The sequence below is a fragment of the Pyxicephalus adspersus genome, chromosome Z, assembly GCF_032062135.1.
Source record: "Pyxicephalus adspersus chromosome Z, UCB_Pads_2.0, whole genome shotgun sequence".
Classification (NCBI taxonomy): Eukaryota; Metazoa; Chordata; class Amphibia; order Anura; family Pyxicephalidae; genus Pyxicephalus; species Pyxicephalus adspersus.
The window spans coordinates 80,955,926-80,973,993 of record NC_092871.1 but is presented as its reverse complement, the minus strand read 5'-3'; the positions used below and the strand labels follow the sequence as shown (position 1 = coordinate 80,973,993).

Sequence of the window (18,068 nt, the reverse complement as noted above, 5' to 3'; positions counted from 1 at the left end):
TGACAATCATCACACACCATGTTGTAGCACAGCTGAAGTTATGTCCGTACTTTTCTTTAACACCCTGAGATATGATGCACCTGACCCTGGCAATGCCAACAATGACCATTTTGTTCTCTCAAGGTAGGGACTTGTGGGAAAAAATAAATATCTAGACAAAACATGTTAGAAGATAAAGAATTTTCTATTACATTAAATACAAAGTGACACATAATGATAAACAGAAATGTATATCCTGTGCAGATTTTGGATAGTTGGACCAGGGCTAAACCCTGCTGTGCATGTCTCCATTTATGACATGTTCCCACTTTTACTGTCATCAGGATAGAAACCAGGGGAACCAGGGCAACTTTGCTGTTGCCAGAATAGGAGTAGAAAAATTCATCAGTAGGGCCACCACCGGTTCATTTTAATGTGGTCAGTGGTAAATTCCCTCCCTTGATGTGTAATTTCTCTTTTGGTTCTATTGCAAGAAGGTGGTGATGTGTGTGTGTGTGTGTGTGTGTGTGTGTGTGTGTGTGTGTGTGTGTGTACCACTTGTAAAGTTCATTTTTATTCCCTCTCCAGGGTCATGCTGCTTCTATCCTGAGAAAGATAAGATTGTGATTTGGAAGGCCATCCTACACAGGTAATATTGATAGCTGCATATCTAATCTGCATATAAAAAAGAAATAATGTCTTTTCACATACATAATCAGTGAGCTTTGGGTGAAATGAGTCTGGTTGCTACTCAGAGCGGTCACCATCGTTACTGTGGGAAAAAAAGGCTGACTTCTTACCTACTTCTTTATGTCTACCTATATATTGCTTACAGAATTGGTTCTCCTTAAAACCGAGCTAAGCCTTTTTAAATAAACAAAAACCTGTTTTTCCCTCAAGGTCACTTAAGACTTCTACACTAGATCAGCATCGGGTTGGGACACCTTGGCAGCACCTCACTATTTACCTATCTACCCAGTACTACCTTCTAACAAATTAATCTCCTATTAATATTTTTATTATCTATCTCTACCGTCACCATTAAAAAAGATCTCAAACTTATTTCGGATTATTTTATTTTGGATTCACACAAGTGTTAAACCACTAAACACTCTGATAGTCATTGACTGTGTTCAGATATAGACCCATATAGTTCTGAACACATTTTTTTCTTATTTTCTAACAAATTCACCTAATATAATGTTTACCAGTCTACAAACCCATTCTTTGTTTCTCTTTTTCAAGGTTACATTCAGATTCTAGCCTATTAAGGAACACTTCTATTACTTGATCAGAGCTTCCTGACGGGGTGCACTAACCTGATTAGTTATTCATTAGGCTTGATAAACTCCAAACTACAGCTTTGAAGTGAAGTTTGGCTGTGGTTGGGTGAGTACTCAACTAATGAATGTTATTATTTAAAATACACCATGTACAATATTTAATTGTTTATACAATATAAGCTCTTTCTATTGTACCTGGAAATCACATTGGTGTGCCTCTACACACTGGGGCAAAAAGTTTCATTCCATTTAGAAAAATGTTATCTGTGATATTTTTATTTCCTAAGAACACAAACTTATTGCAGCTGTGATGGTAACAATATTCTATAAATACAGAAACTGCCATTTGTGGATGTTGCTAGTGGTTCACTTGGGACAAGGCTTGGGAGCATGCTGTAACATGGCTTATACTGGAAAATACTGTGACAAGGCCTGTTATGTATGCTATTCCAACAACCCATGCATACCTAAATAATGGGTACAATAGACACAAGTGTAACAGAACAGTCTTTTGGACCAAGATAGTGCTAAATAGAAACACTTGAATAAATGGGGGGTGTCCAGATTACAGCAAACAGTCTCAATATCAACATAAACTCCCATCCCCTTAACCTCCTGGGTGGTTACACAACACAGTAGAGGGAGGCAGTTTTAAAAGGCTAGTGTAAATAAAATTCACATTAAAACCTTTTTTTTTTACATAATCAATATATTGTTTTAAAATCTGTATTTCATTATGGAACTTAGTGCACCATATTGCCATGATTTTGTCCGACAAGGTCCTCTTGATGTCTACCCCATTTTGTTCACACATTGTACACCTACCTTTGGATGGTCACTACGTGCCGGAATTGTGCTATGCCCTGTGGCAGGCAGCCAATGTTAAGGGACAAACCCACTGCAATCATTGCTAAAACTTAGGGAAAAAAAGACATTCCAGGGAAGGTCCAGGACTGCAATTTATATACACTACTAGAAGAAATCAGTACTCACACTGGGCAGAAGAACTCCGCTGACCAGTCAAACACATCCTCTGTTTCACTTGTGCTTAGAAGGTTGAATAGGGGGGTTTAAGGCTCATTCATGATTACAAGAAGAGAGTTAGAGGTAAACCTTTATAAAAGGGAAAAATCTAAAGCTCAAATATTTTTAAAGCCAGAAAATTGTGTCTATGTGAAACACATGATGTACTTATTTCTCCATACTTCGCTCTTTTATGGGAAGGCATTTGGTTGTGCTGGGTAATATGTAGCATCAGATAGGTTCAGTCTAGCCATGTGAAACACACGCTCTAATAGTTATTTGCTTTACTCTTTCAGAAAGGCATTTGGTTGTGTTGGGAGATATGTAGCAAGTACCGCTGCACTCAGTGCACTCCTATGGTGCTGGATCCATCTTTATCACCTCCCTCCCACCAATGGTGCTGGTTGGAGTCTGTGCATGTGTTAGAATGAAGAAGGGCCATCTCTGCGATGTGCTAACCAGCACATTGTCAAACACATGTGTCAGCTCAACCACATGGTCATCAACTGCCCCAGCCACATCATCCTCATACGGAGGAGCTGACATCACTGCTTAGAATGCTTGAGTCTTACCTTAGTCAAGGACTATCTACATATATGTTAGATGTATGGGTATACAGGAATTGGGACATCAGGAATGTTAACTCCCATCCTGAGGGAGCAGCATGGACCTAATTTAAGTCATATATAACCAGGCTAAAGCACATGTTTCTTTACTTGGCACCAGGAATTACCTTTTTGACAACGGTTCCACCTCCACGTTCTCACGCTGCTGGTCCTGCGACAACCTCCGCCTCTGCCTCCTCATCCTCCACTGCAGGGACAATTCACAGTGCCCCTCCAGCATACCATATGTGCAGGGCACGGCAGTGTCACGCTGTTCTGCACCTGGTTTGCCTGGGCGAACGGAGTCACACAGTGGAATTGATGTGATTCTTCAAGGAATCGAATCCTGGCTTTCTCCTTGACAACTCAAAATCGGAACCATGGTGACCAACAACAGGAAGAACTTGGTGTCAGCGCTGCATCAAGGAAGGCTGAGCCATGCACCCTGCATGGCACACATGTTCAATCTGGTTGTCAGCCGGTTCCTGAAGTCTTCCACCCATCTGCAAAACATCATAAAAATGGCCAGGAAACTTTGCACGCACTTCAGCCACTCGTACACCCCAAAGCACACCCTCTTTAAGCTGCAGAACGGCATCCCCCAACATAGACTGATATGCAAAGTTTCCACCCTCTATATGTTGGACCGACCATACTAACAGGGAAAAGCCGTCAACGAATTCTTGATGATCCAAGTGGATAGGAGTTCTCCCATGTGTAACTTCGTTGTCAACCAGTGGCAGCTCATGCGTGACACCTGCCGTTTGTTCACGCCCTTTGAGGAAGCCACGTTATTTTTCAGTCTCCAGGACTACGGGATGAACAACGACATTCCACTGCTTTATGTCCTGGAAAAGATGCTGGTAAATCTGGCTGGTCAGGGGACTGGAGACGTGGTGTTGATCTCACGGCCACATGAGCCCTTTGGGGGCTGAACTGGAGGATGACATTGGAACACAGGCAATGTAAAGCAAAATGGGATCTACACCATTGGGATAATTCTGATTGCAACCTAGGCCCTCTAAAAGCAATAGCTAACTTAACGTATGACCTTAGGCAGTCAGTGAGGATAAAAACCCTTATATTATATGCCTGTTAAGTTGGGGGTACATTATGAGTAATGACCCACTAGATATGTGGTTAATGGTAAAAATGAAACTTACATTAGTAGTCAGAGTGGATAATGGCAATGTAAAAGAAAACTCACTAAAATCATTGCTAAAACTTACAAAGAGAAAAAAGGCATTTCAGGTAAAGTCCTGGACTGATTTTTATATACATATATAATCAAATAAGTAGCCCCCCGCTACTATCCTTGTTACTTTACAGGTATAATATTAATGCTTCCAAATGGTCATCCTCTCACAGTTCAAGGTCCAAACAGTTTCTCATGTAATTGAAAACAAGCTCTGAAAAAAATGAAACTATGCATGCCCATCCAAGATATATATCTTCTGCTGTGGGGACGGCTAAGAGAAGGCTGTAGCTGTTGTGCTAAGACAGCACCTGCTTGCTCTATTTCTAGGATAGTTTTGACTAGACATGTGATTTGTAGTAGTACTTCAGTCACTAACTTCTATAATGCTTGATGTGCTTTGCCCCTTGTGACAATCACCACACAGCATGTTGTAGCGCAGCTGAAGTTATGTCCGTACTTTTCTTTAACACCCTGAGATATGATGCACCTGACCCTGGCAATGCCAACAATGATCATTTTGTTCTCCCAAGGTCGGGACTTGTGGAAAAAAAAATAAATATCTAGACAAAACATGTCAGAAGATAAAGAATTTTCTATTAAATTAAACAATACAAAGTGACATATAATGATAAACAGAAATGTATGTCCTTTGCCTATTTTGGATAGTGGGGCCAGGGCTAAACCCTGCTGTGCATGCATGAAAATTCATTAGTAGGGACACCACCGGTTCATTTTAATGTGGTCAGTGGTAAATTCTCTCTCGATGTGTATTTGGTTCTATTGCAAGAAGGTGGTGATGTATGTGTGTGTATTTAATTTGCTTTTTCTTTCCAGGGTCTTGCTGCTTCTATCCTGAGAAAGATAAGATTGTGATTTGGAAGGCCATCCTACACAGGTAATAGTGATAGCTGCATATCTAATGTGCATATAAAAAAGAAATAATGTCTTTTCACATACATAATCAGTGGGCTTTGGGTGAAATGAGTCTGGTTGCTACTCGGAGCAGTCACTATCCTTACTCTGGGAAAAAAGGCCGACTTCTTACCTACTTCTTTATGTCTACCTATATATTGTTACAGTATTGGTTCTCCTTAAAACTGAGCTAAACCTTTTTAAATAAACAAAAATCTGTTTTTCCCTCAAGGTCACTTAAAACTTCCACACTAGATCAGCATCGGGTTGGGACACCTTGGCAGCACTTCACTATTTATCTATCTACCCAGTACTACCTTCTAACAAATTAATCTCCTATTAATATTTTTTTTATCTCTTACCTGTCACCACCAAAATACATTTCTCAAACATTTAAAATACTCAACACCCATAGACATTGGCCATATCCATATATAGACCCTTCTAGTTTTGAATACCTTTTTGCTTATTTTCTAACAAATTCACCTACTATAATGTTTACCAGTCTACAAACCCATTCTTTGTTTCTCTCTATTATTTTTTTTTTCAATTTTACACTCAGATTCTGGCCTATTAAGGAACTGTTCCATTACTTGATCAGAGCTTCCTGACGGGGTGCACTTCTGAGCACCCAATTGGTTATTCATTAGACTTGATAAACTCCAAGCTACAGCTTTGCAGTTAAGTTTGGCTGTGGGTGGGGCGAGTACTCAGCTGATAAATGTGATTTTTCAAAATACACCATGCACAATATTTAATTATTTATACAATATAAGCACTTTGTATTGTACCTGGAAATCACATTGGTGTGCCTTTACATACTGGGGCAAAATGTTTCATTCCATTTAGCAAAATGCTATCTGTGATATTTTTTATTTTCCAGGAACACATACTTATTGCAGCTGAGATGGTACACAAGTGTAACAGAACAGTCTTTTGGACCAAGATAGTGCTAAATAAAAACACTTGAATAAATGGGAGTGTCCAGATTACAGCAAACTGTCTCAATATCAACATAAACTCCCATCCCCTTAACCTCCTGGGCAGTGCATTTCTGTCTGGATTTATATGTCTAAAAGCCGTACACTGCTTTTCAGCTTCCCCAAGTGTGGCTCAGGGTTACCGCTTTCAGTTTGTTTTTATACCTCGAGCCACACTCCAGGAGGTTAGGAAAAAAAAAAAAAGTCACACACACAACAGAGGGAGGGAGGCAGTTTTAAAGGACTAATGTAAATACAAGTCAGTTTAAAAGTTTTTTACATATTCAATATATTATTTTGTAAGCACCATAGTGCCATGATTTTGTCTGACTTGAGGTCCTCTTGATGGCTAGCCTACCCCATTTTGTTCACACATTGAACACCTATATTTGGATGGTCACAACGTGGCAGAATTGTGCTATGCCCTGTGGCAGGCAGCCAATGTAAAAGTACAAACCAACTGCAATTATTGCTAAGACTTATAAAGGAAAGGACATTTCAGTTAAGGTCCAGGACTGCCATTTATATACACTACTGTTCTTGTTCCTTTCCAGTTTAATATTAAATAATGCTTCCAAATGACCCACCTCCCACAATTCAAGGTCCACACAGTCCTAACAAGTTCTTGTGTCCACAATCAAGTTTGCCAAACATGGTAGCTGCACTTCCCTTAGTTAGACCCTTCCCTTTACATATAATGGGCCAGATGTCCTCCTAATACCTATTTACTGCAATGCAGCCTTTAAAATTAAGTGCCATGAATACCCCTGTACACATCTAGCATTGGGCTAAGGTTTGCATATTAATTTATCACCTTGTTTTCTTACGATATAATGCCAAAATGGATACAAAGCACTTAGTGCACTCCTGTGGTGCTGGATTCATCCTTATCACCTCCCTCCCACCAATGGTGCTGGATTCATCCTTATGACCTCCCTCCCACCAATGGTGCTGGATTCATCCTTATTACCTCTCTCCAACCAATGGTGCTGGTTCATCTTCATCACCTCCCTCCCATTTATGGTCCTGGCTGTGCATGTGTTAGAATGAAGAAGGGCCATCTCTGTGATGTGCCAACTAGCACATTATCAAACATGTGTCAACTCAACCACATGGTCATCAACTGCCCCAGCCACCTCATGCCCATACGGATAAGTTGACATCACTGCTTAGAATGCTTGAGTCTCACCTTAGACAAGGACAATCTACATATATGTTAGATGTATGGGTATGCAACTGGGACATCAGGAATTACCCTATTTTGTTCACACATTGAACACCTATTTTTGGATGGTCACTACGTGGCAGAATTGTGCTATGCCCTGTGGCAGGCAGCCAATGTAAAAGTACAAGCCAACTGCAATAATTGCTAAGACTTATAAAGGAAAGGACATTCCAGGTAAGGACCAGGACTGAGATTTATATACACTACTGTTCTTGTTCCTTTCCAGATTATTAAATAATAATGCTTCCAAATGGTCCTCCTCCCACAGTTCAAGGTAAAAACAGTCCTAACAGGTTCTTGTGCCCACAATCAAGTTTTCCAAGCCTCTACTTCCCTTAGGTAGAGGCTTCGCCCTCATATATAACGGGCCTGATGTCATCCTAATACCCATTTCCTGCAATGCAGCCATTTAAAAGATGTACCATAAATACCCCTGCACACATCTAGCATTGGGCTAAGGTTTACATATTAACTTATCAACTTGGTTTCTTACTATACAATGGCAAAATGGATACAAAGACTTTTGTTCTTACTAGGCAATAGGTAAATATGGCTACAAAGACGTTGGACTTAAGAAATTAGGTAACACATCACAAACGTTTTACCTCTATAAGAAAATAACACTGAATTCTATGTTGATATATCCTTACAACAAGAATAACTCCAATATATAACATTACAATTGGGTTAAATATACTTCTTCCCTTTTTTCCCCTGCAGCTATTTCTTACTCCCCTTTCCTCCTATGTATGCTGCATATTGGTTTCACAATATATTGATGTAAAAAAAAAAAAAAAAAAAAAAAAACAACACACACACACACACACACACACACACACACACACACAGCATTACAGCCATGGGGAATTTTGTATAAAAACTTAAATCTTCGTTGTACATTTCTTAGCAGATTTAGTACTAGAAGAAATCAGTACTCACAATGGGCAGAACTACTCCGCTGACCAGCCAAAACACACATTCCCTGTTTCACTTGTGCTTAGAAGGGTAAATTTGGGGGTTTAAGGGTCATTCATGATTACAAGAAGAGTGTTAGAGGTGAACCTTTATAAAAGGGAAAAAAAAAAAAATCAAAGCTCCAATATTTTTAAAGCCAGAAGATTGTGTCTATGTGAAACACGCTCTAGTTGTTATTTGCTTTACTCTTTCAGGAAGGCATTTGGTTGTGTAGCAAGTACTGCTGCACACCTAAGCTGCTGGATTCATCTTTATCACCTCCCTCACACCTATGGTGCTGGATTCATCTTCATCACCTCCCTCCCACCTATGGTCCTGGCTGTGCATGTGTTAGAATGAAGAAGGGCCATCTCTGTGATGTGCCAACCAGCACATTGTCAAACACATGTGTCAACTCAACCACATGGTCATCAACTGCCCCAGCCACATCATCCTCATACGGAGGAGCTGACATCACTGCTTAGAATGCTTGAGTCTCACCTTAGACAAGGACAATCTACATATATGTTAGATGTATGGGTATGCAACTGGGACATCAGGAATGTCAGCTCATCCTGAGGGAGCAGCATGGACCTAATTTAAGTCATATAGAACCAGGCTAAAGCACAACATGTTTCTTTACTTGGCATAGGAATTACTTTAGAAGGTTTCATCCTCCCTTCGGGTTCTGGTGACCACTATCCCTAGTATATAAAGTAATGAGAAATCCAACAATGTTTATTTTAAGAAGAGGCCTATGCGGGACAAAGTGACGTTTCGATGCAAGGGTCACTAACCCTATCAATTCCTTCATAGATGATACTGACATTACTTGATTCACACACTTAATATTGCTTGAGGCTAGCAATAGGCTGCTAGACATCGGCTGCTAACACAGGTTAGGTGGTCATTACTCTATACCAGGTTATATATATGGGGAAGGAGATAAGGGGCTGCTGTGGAGGAGGTAGGAGATTTTTGCCCAGGCACTGTCACTGTATCCTGCATGGTGTCAATGTCTTTTTAATCTCTCCGCGAACAACCCTAGTCACCTCATTCTGTTCCATTAGCATACTATGTATGGGTGCCTTTAGCAGTGCTTCCACTTCAGAAAGCTTTCTCTATTCCTTCATGGCAGGTTGGTAATGCTGCCCTGAACACCAGAATCTGTGACTTCTGTCTGAGCACAACATTGATGTCCAAACCATCAACTACCCAACTGTTCCTTCTGGAGAGGAATTGCTGAGGTTGGTTCCTGTTCCATACTCCTGACATGATGAGCCACTTTATAGGTAAGCAATAGTCTATAAAGGATTATAGGCCCAGCCATAGTGCATTTCACACATAATAATCTTAAGACATTAATATTTACAAGCCAAAACCACACAATGCCCCCCATGTTTTGGTAGCACATTAGTTCAGTTAAAGGAACCTCAATGTACTATTACCATGACATTATGTATGTTTTCTCATGGTTTTATCTGGACTGAATGATGTTAATTCATGGATTTCCATTTTACAGACAGCCTGATACATATATGAAGTCAGGATACCCTTAAAATCCCCATCAGAGGCTAAATGCAACTTTTGCCACCACCCGCTGCTTTTTGACTTGATAAATGAATGGGAACGTACCTACTTTGGGAATACGGGGCCCAAATACATTACAATGTATGCCTAACCAGCACATACTGAAACTGAGCACACCCAAACCAACCATCATTCTCATTCTTCTATGCATACTACCAATCTCCTGAGCACCAGTTACAGCCTAGCTTCTGATGTTTTCACCCTTCACGATTTACAGGAACAAACAGTGTATTTATCAACGCTTTTGCATCAACTAATTATGTTGAAGATTACCATTGAATTACTGTGAAAACAGAATATAATTAAAGTGATAACACAAGTACATAATTTGTATTTTTGAACATCTGATTTCCTACTAATCTTACAACTAACACTAAAACCCGCACAAAGTATAGTAATTCTTCAGCCATGTCCAGGCTTTGGGTGTGTATGAGATCACACATGAAAACAATAAAGGGTTGTGCAAACATTCTGGCACGTTTTTTGGATAATAGTTGTGGCTTGTACATAAAGGCAGTACATCACCTCCCATATGCTCATTTGGCAGTCAGAGAAAAAAAAAAATTACATTAAATGCCTGTTTAGTTTATCATTAGTTTGGGGGACAAACCTAGATAGGTGGATAGTAATAATGAATGTTACATTAGCGTTCAAAGTGGATAATGCTACCAAATGTTCCTTTTCCCACAGTTCCAGGTCCAAACAGTCCTAACACTTTCTTATGCTCTCAGTCATGTTTACTAAGCAAGGCAGCTGCACCTCCCTTAGGTAGTCCCTTCCCTCCCTGATATATAATGGTGGGGAGGGCATGCAGGAATGTCAACTCTTGTACTAAGGGACTGGAATGCTGATGAGAGCTTCTGTACTAAAAGTATAATGAACTTACACTAGGCCATATGTAACCAAGCCAAACCACAACCTATTTCTATACTTGGCATCAGTTATGGTGACTACTGTCCTTAGTACAGAGTAATGAGAAATCCAAAAATGATTGTTTCAAGCAAAGGCACAATGTCCATGCCAAGGCCTGAAGGGTTAAAAAGCTAAGTTAATTTGAGCCATATATATTTGTATAAGGAAGTTGTATTTCTTCTATCTACTCAGTTTATTGTAAATTCTCTAAAATACAATGTATACCTTGCAATCTATCAAATAACACTATATATGGCCAAAACTTAAAGAGTTATATGTGAATAACACAACCCCTTCGTGTATAAAAAGACCGCCTTGTCAAATAAAGATCAGAGTATATTCCTAAGACCATACTGTGTGCGCGTGTGTGTTATTGGGATATCTCTCCAGACGTCTGTCTCTCTGGTGAAGGAGAAGTCAGGGTGCAGTCCAGGAACTAGAAGCAGATCCTTTCAGCTGGGGGCTCATCCGGGATTAGAGCACACATTATTCAGTGAGTACGGAAAGTCCCTGCCTTGAGGCTTAGAGGAATTCCAATTATTTCCGAAACTCTGTTGCTTCTATCCTGAATCCACTTAGAATAGACTGAAAGGAAAGTATCTTTAGGGAAGATAGACTTTTAAACTGTGGGCTTTAGGGAAGTCCCAGAATTAGATTACTGGCCAAGTCTATAGAGGAATTCTTTAAGGAAGAATTTAACTATTGTCTGTACCCCGATTTTTCTTGTCAGCCAATTTCTATCGCTTTCTTATATGTTGTGATGTTATGAAGCATTAAGTAATTTCATTTTGTGCTCTGGCAAGGGGAAACCAGTTAACCTAGAAACTGGTGAACACAAGTGACAGTTTCAAGGGATAATACTTCTCACAGGCAGTTGAGAAGAAAGTTGAGCATAGACATAAGTCCTCTGTACCCAGTTGACAGGAATTGTCGGAGCCTTTACAGTTCAGTACAGCCAGTCCTGGGGAGAGTTCAGCTCTGCTTCTGTCTCAATTAAGTTACAAGAAATGGGTGCAACACAAGGAAAGGTCTCTCCACCCCCTGTAAGCATTATGTAGCTCGGGTCTGTGAGACTGATTACTATTTAGTTATTCCCTGGGTAGATAATATGGCAGAATGGACAGAGGGGATGAAGCGTGTAAATCCATTCCCTCAGGAAGGAGCCAATGACACCTTCCATATGAACATGGGTAAAGGGTTATGTTTAGGAGACACTGAAGCCTAGCCATATTATGGCCCAGACCGCCAGTGGGACATGAAGTATATGAAGTTGGGGGGGGGGGGGGAATTGGCTCACTTATGCACCATATTGGTATGACAGACCAAATAAAAAGGTTAAGAAACAGAAGGCAGAGAACCAGGAGGGATATAAAAAGAAACAACACGAGTTAGAAAAAGAATTGACAAGGGGGTTCACTTCAGAAGCCCCCTCCTCCCTATTTAGGAAATATCCTAAAGATATATCCTTCCTTGTCCAAAGACGATCTTGATCAATTGGCAGGATATACTGCCACTATGACTCCTGGCTCTGCCCCTCCACTACTTGCTGACCTACCACAATCAGTCCAACAAGATAGGATTGTATCGTCTTCAGACCAGAGTGGTCAGGTTGATGATCCATTACCAGAATTGGGGGTGACTGGTGGGGTATCCTCAAGTCATACAATACAAAGGATTGTCTTAATGAAAGACATCCCCCATGGAGACCCGTTCAGGGAGAACCCTTCGAAAATATGCATTTAAAACAGCAAGGAGGGAAGAACAGTTTCCCTTTTATGACTGTAGGAGACACATTGTTAAAGAAACCTATTGAAGTAGATGATATTAATAAGATTGTTAAGCACTGCCCTAAACTCTCTTCATCTGGGACATTCCATTATTTAAAGAGCCTGTAAAGGAAGGTGTGACACAGAAGGATATGCGTCTCATAATAGATGGGATAGTGGGACAAAACTCTCCCTGGGATTGGAGTAAAGTCCCCTCTATAAGCACTAAGCCCCAAATATGTCTGCTGGAAATTATAAACTAAATACTGAGGCAGGCATAGACACAATGTGGGAAGAAATTAAGCGTGAAATGGAGAGGTGTTTTCAAACTAGGTCCTCGTTGCCTACCACTGTGGTCTGTTATAGACGTCTGGAAGAGGTTTAATGAAGATTGGACTCTGGAAGCAGGAATGAGTATTCAGGATAATATGCATTCTGTGCTCATTCAGAATTTCCTTACCAATTTAAAGCCACAGCTCCAGCTTACTGTTAAACAAATGATATCTGAATGGCCTAGTCTTAATAAAGATCAATTCAAAACCAAATTAATGGAGAAAGATGCGGCTGGCTGTTTTAAAGTGGCAAGACCCAAAGAAGCCCATTACCAGACTCAGGAAAGGAATTGCCAAGAGAGACCTCTCTTGATTCAACATCCATACAATCACCAGTCAATGTTCACACACAGTTTCAGGATCATTCCAAATTGTCCTGGGAATTTATTAGGGAGAGATTTGTTTGTTCTATTGAGGTTGCAGTTGGGGATTAGTAAGACGGGACACCAACATGTCACATTCTCAGTCATGTCCATCCATGTACCAAATGGTAATTTTTTTTATATATGGAATGCCAACCACAGGATCCGCTACTTGATCAGGTTCCTCTTAAGGTTTGGGCAACTACTGACCAAGATGTTGGTTTAATTTCTTGTACACCATACAAGGCAATGCTTAAGCCCGGCACTGCACCTGTCTACATTAAACAATACCCACTTTCCCCAGAAAAAGAAAAGGGAATTGAGCCTATGTTGATGGAATTCCTAGGGGCAGGGGTTATGGAGGAAACGATCTCCCTCTATAATACACCCTTTAACCCAGTGAGAAAGGCTGACAATACCTTTAGGTTTGTCTAGGAGTAGTAAATGCTCAGATCATACCCATAGCCCCTGTGGTTCCAGATGTGCTATCTCTGCTATCAGCTATTCCTGCTCATGCAGAATTCTTTTCTGTTATTGATTTAAAGAATGCATTTTTTTCTGTCCCAGTTGACAAGGAGACACAGCCACTCTTTGCCTTTACATTTAAACATCGCCAGTATACCTGGTGTAGAATGCCTCAGGGTTATGTAGATTCCCCTGTAGTCTACTCCATTGTCCTCCAAGCTACACTGCGCCCTTGGATTGCCCCTCATGGTTCTGTTCTTCTACAATATGTGGACGATCTCATATGTAGTTCTACTCGGGAGGCCTGCCAGGCAGACTGTGTTAGTTTATTACTGTGGTTATGTGAAAGTGGACATAAAGTTTCAAGGAAGAAATTACAATGATGTATGGAAAGTGTTAATTATTTGGGTTTTGTTCTCAGTAAAGGTGAGAAAAATCAGCCATGCTAGAATTACTGCTGTGTTGGGTCTGCCCGCCCACAGACCAAGAAAGACATGTTAACCTTTCTTGGCATGATTGGTTACTGCCGCCAATAGATAGCTGGATTGTTCCTATTCTGAGACAAGCCACTAAGACTGATATGCCTGATTGTATTGAATGGTCTGATGAAATGTTACAAGCTTTTAGTCATTTTAAATGTGCAATGGTTTCAAGTCCTAGCTTGGGCCTACCTGACTATGGTGTGATGTTTTACAATTGTTCCTGGCAAATAAGTGAAACATTGTCAGGAGTCCTGGCACAAGAACATGGAGGCAAATTTCGCCCTGTTGCTTTTTTCTCAAAAGTGGTTCTGGTACAGGTTCAGGCCATGCCTGCGTGTCTCAGGAGTCTGGCAGCCTGTGCCATGGTTGCTGAGATGGCCAAGTCTATCACCCTAGGTCATCCAACCACTCTGCATACCTCACACAATGTTCAGGCCCTATTAAACATACACACAGCATATGTCAGCCCAAAGAGTGGATATGAAGTTTTGCTGTTATCTAACCCCTAACTTCATATTAAATACTCAGCACCCACATTCGGTCCAATGGCTATACTAAATGCCCTACTTGGATATAAGGGAGAGCAGGATGATTTACCTCCTTCCCACAAATGTTCTGAACTCATTCATGAACACACCTCACCTAGACCTGACTTACAGTCCACACCCATTGTAGGAGCACCTGATATTTTTGTGGATGGATCCTGTTCCCGCCCTAATGACAACACTTATCATGCGGGATATGCTGTAGTTCAACTCCCTGATGTTATTCTAGAATCAAATCCTATACGCTTTCAGTCAGCCCAAGCAGCTGAACTGATTGCCCTCAATAGAGCTTGTTATCTTGAGGGAAGAGATGTAAATATATACACGGATTCCAAATATGCTTTTGGGGTTGTACATGATCATGGGGTAATCTGGCAGAGAAGAGGCTTCATAGCTGCAGATGGGAAGCAAATCTCACATTCTACCCTAGTACATGATCTCCTAGCTGGCATCCAATTACCAAGCAAAGTCGCCATTATCCATTGTAAAGCACATACTGGCCTCCAAACTGACATTACTAAAAGGAATACCCTAGCTGACAAGGCAGCAAAAGAGGCCGCTATTAGACAGGCAGCAACAGTTGAAATGCCCTCCCTAGTTCCAGAAATTACCCTTACTGACAATTTATTGCCAAGTCTCCAGGATTTGGCTACAAGTAGTGACAACTTAGAATGGCAGTTGGTAGGTGCAGTACAAGACCCTGATACAGGTCTTATCTGCAAAGAGGGGAAACTATGTATTCCAGTTGCAAGCACCCCAATTTTAATTGCACAATATCATGACCTTGGCCAAAGGGGAGCACAGGCAACCACTGACCTCATTAGGAGAGATTTTTTTTATGCCAAGCCTTAAGATCAAAGGTACAATCCTATGTTTCACAATGTATTATATGTCTCAGATACAACCCAAATAACTCAAAGAAGGCCCAACACCAGCATCTGATTTACCCGACTTCACCATTCACTCCCTTACAAATTGACTTTACCCATATTCCAAAGACAGGAAGAAAGCAGGAGTATGGCCTTGTGATTGTGGAAATGTTCTCTAGATGGCTGGAGGTTTATCCTACTACCAATAAAACCACACAAATAGTGGTAAAGATTCTGTTACAAGAGATCATCCCCAGATAGGGATGCCCTGTTCAAATTAACTCAGATAATGGCCCAGCTTTTGCATCCAGGGTATGCAAGGAGCTTTCCAAAGCCCTTAGGATCGACTGGAAGTTCCACCTCCCTTACCACCCTCTGAGTTCTGGAGTAGTAGAAAGGATGAATAGAACAATTAAAGAAAAAATAAGGAAAATTACTGGAGATACATTGACTAATTGGAAAAAGTTTTTGCCTGTAGCCCTAGCAGAAATTAGGATGCAGTCTAACAAGAATACTGGTTACTCACCATTTGGGGTCCTAATGGGAAGACCTTTCCCCACCCCTTGGGGTCCAAAGGCCCCCTGTTATAGAAAAAGGGGATCTAGAAGTAGTATAGGCAGAATGTGAGGAAACGTGTAGAAACTTTGGAACAAGTTGAAAAACATATTGCTTGTGCCTCTCCTTTCTCTCTACAGGAACCTACGCATCCTTTCCAACCAGGAGACATTGTGATAGTCCAGCGCCTGGCAAACGGGCGAAAACAGACAGAGTTCCCGTTTGGACCACCCACCCGAGTGGTAGCAGTCACCAGAAAAGCTATTCTCACAGAAGAGGCTCCAATCTGGATTCACGCTAGCAGAGTGAAAAGGGTCCCTGAGGCTTCTCCTCCGGCGTCGAATGAAGACAAAGAGGGTAAAGCAGGTGTGAAATCCCTGAACAAAGAGGGGAGCTCAGGAGAAGTCTCCCTGAAAAGTGCCTTGCCAAAGGCTGAAGATGATGACCCCACAATATTCTGGGAGATTTGTTTGTCTGTTGATAATTATTAATCTTTATGTTTTCTTGCCAATCTGGCTTATTACTACTTGTATCTATCATCTAGAGGAGATGAGTTTCTTATGCAGTGCACCGAATAATCAGTCAATATCTAAAAGAGCTCAGGAGCAAGGTCCTTTGCTCCCGACCCCTTTTATTCTGTCCAGAATAGTATAGTCAGGATGGCAAATGCCCCAAATGTTAGCTCATTGTGTCTTAAAGACCTACAGTGCCCACGGGACCTTATAAAAAGATATGGTTTTTGTCCTGTGGTAAAAGCACTTACAATTATATTCCTGCCAATGTTATTGGGGGTCCCTGTGCATTATCCAGGCTGACTTTGGCCCTTCCTAGACAACCCCCTGTTAGGAGAGCTTACAGATCAGTTACCGAGACTTTATCAGAAAACTGTGCCTCTACTCTACCCCTTCTCAGCCGTGCAGAATATATGAGTTTGGGGGGCCTCTATATTGGGAGTACCTGGACTGGCTATATATAATACACGTACTATAAATTCTATTGCATGTGACCTGGCTAAATCTCTGAATAATACTTCTACCGCCTTATCAAACATGCTTTTAGATCTACAAGGAGTAAGAGGAGCAGAGCTAGAAACTAGATTTGCTGTGGATTATTTATTACTTAAACATAACGTAGGGTGTCAGGATTTTAAAGGAATGTGTTGTTTTAATTTATCTGACCATTTCAGATCAATCCAGTCCCATATTCAAGCGTTACATGAAATTGCCAATAATATCAAAAAGGATGTTGGTTCATCTTCCTGGCAGGACTGGTTATTGAGCTGGCTGGCATTTTTTATCAGTATTGTAATTACAATTGCTTCCTTGATTATCTTATGTTGTTGTATCCAATGTATTCCTTCTCATACAGATATTCTGCGCAATGTGTCCAAAGCCCACAGATCCTGGACAAAAATATGCTACTTACCTCTCTATGATAGAAAGAAGGTAAGTCATATTCATGACTTAGAGGGGATTGAAGGGTTAAATAGAACAAGGTATATGAACAGGTTGCTGAGCATCTGTATAAACTAAAGAAACTAAAGGACTAAAAGGAAAAATGTCCCCGCATCAGCTTTTACTAGATAAGGAGTTGTTTTTGCCTACTCTGCATAACTACGCCTTTTTTTCCTGTATGTATAAAAAAAAAACTGTTGTCAGAATAAAGATTAGAGAATATTCCCAAAACCATACTGTGCGTGTGTGTTATTGGGATATCTCTCCAGATGTCTGTCTCTGGGTGAACTAGAAGCAGATCCTTTCAGTCACCTTGCCACTCTGTGGTCTCCTCATGCTGCCGCCATCGCCACACTATGTCACCTTGCCACTCTGTGGCCTCTGCGATGCTGCCGCCACCTCCACACTATGTAATTGTCTCACTCTGTGGCCTACTCATGCTGCCACCAGCTCCAGACTGTCATTGTGCCACTCTGTGGCCTCCGCCTAATGCCACCACATCCTGTCATTGTGCCACTCTGTAGTCTCCTAATGCTGTCACCAACTCCAGACTCTTGTCATTGGGGCACTCGGTGGT

The 18,068-nt window shown here is 41.0% G+C and overlaps 1 pseudogene; it reads left to right on the top strand.

The window, feature by feature from the left end:
- LOC140344636 (myosin-4-like) overlaps positions 1-10,966 on the top strand; it is a 32,888-nt pseudogene extending 21,922 nt beyond the window's left edge.
- The last annotated feature ends 7,102 nt before the right edge of the window (positions 10,967-18,068 follow it).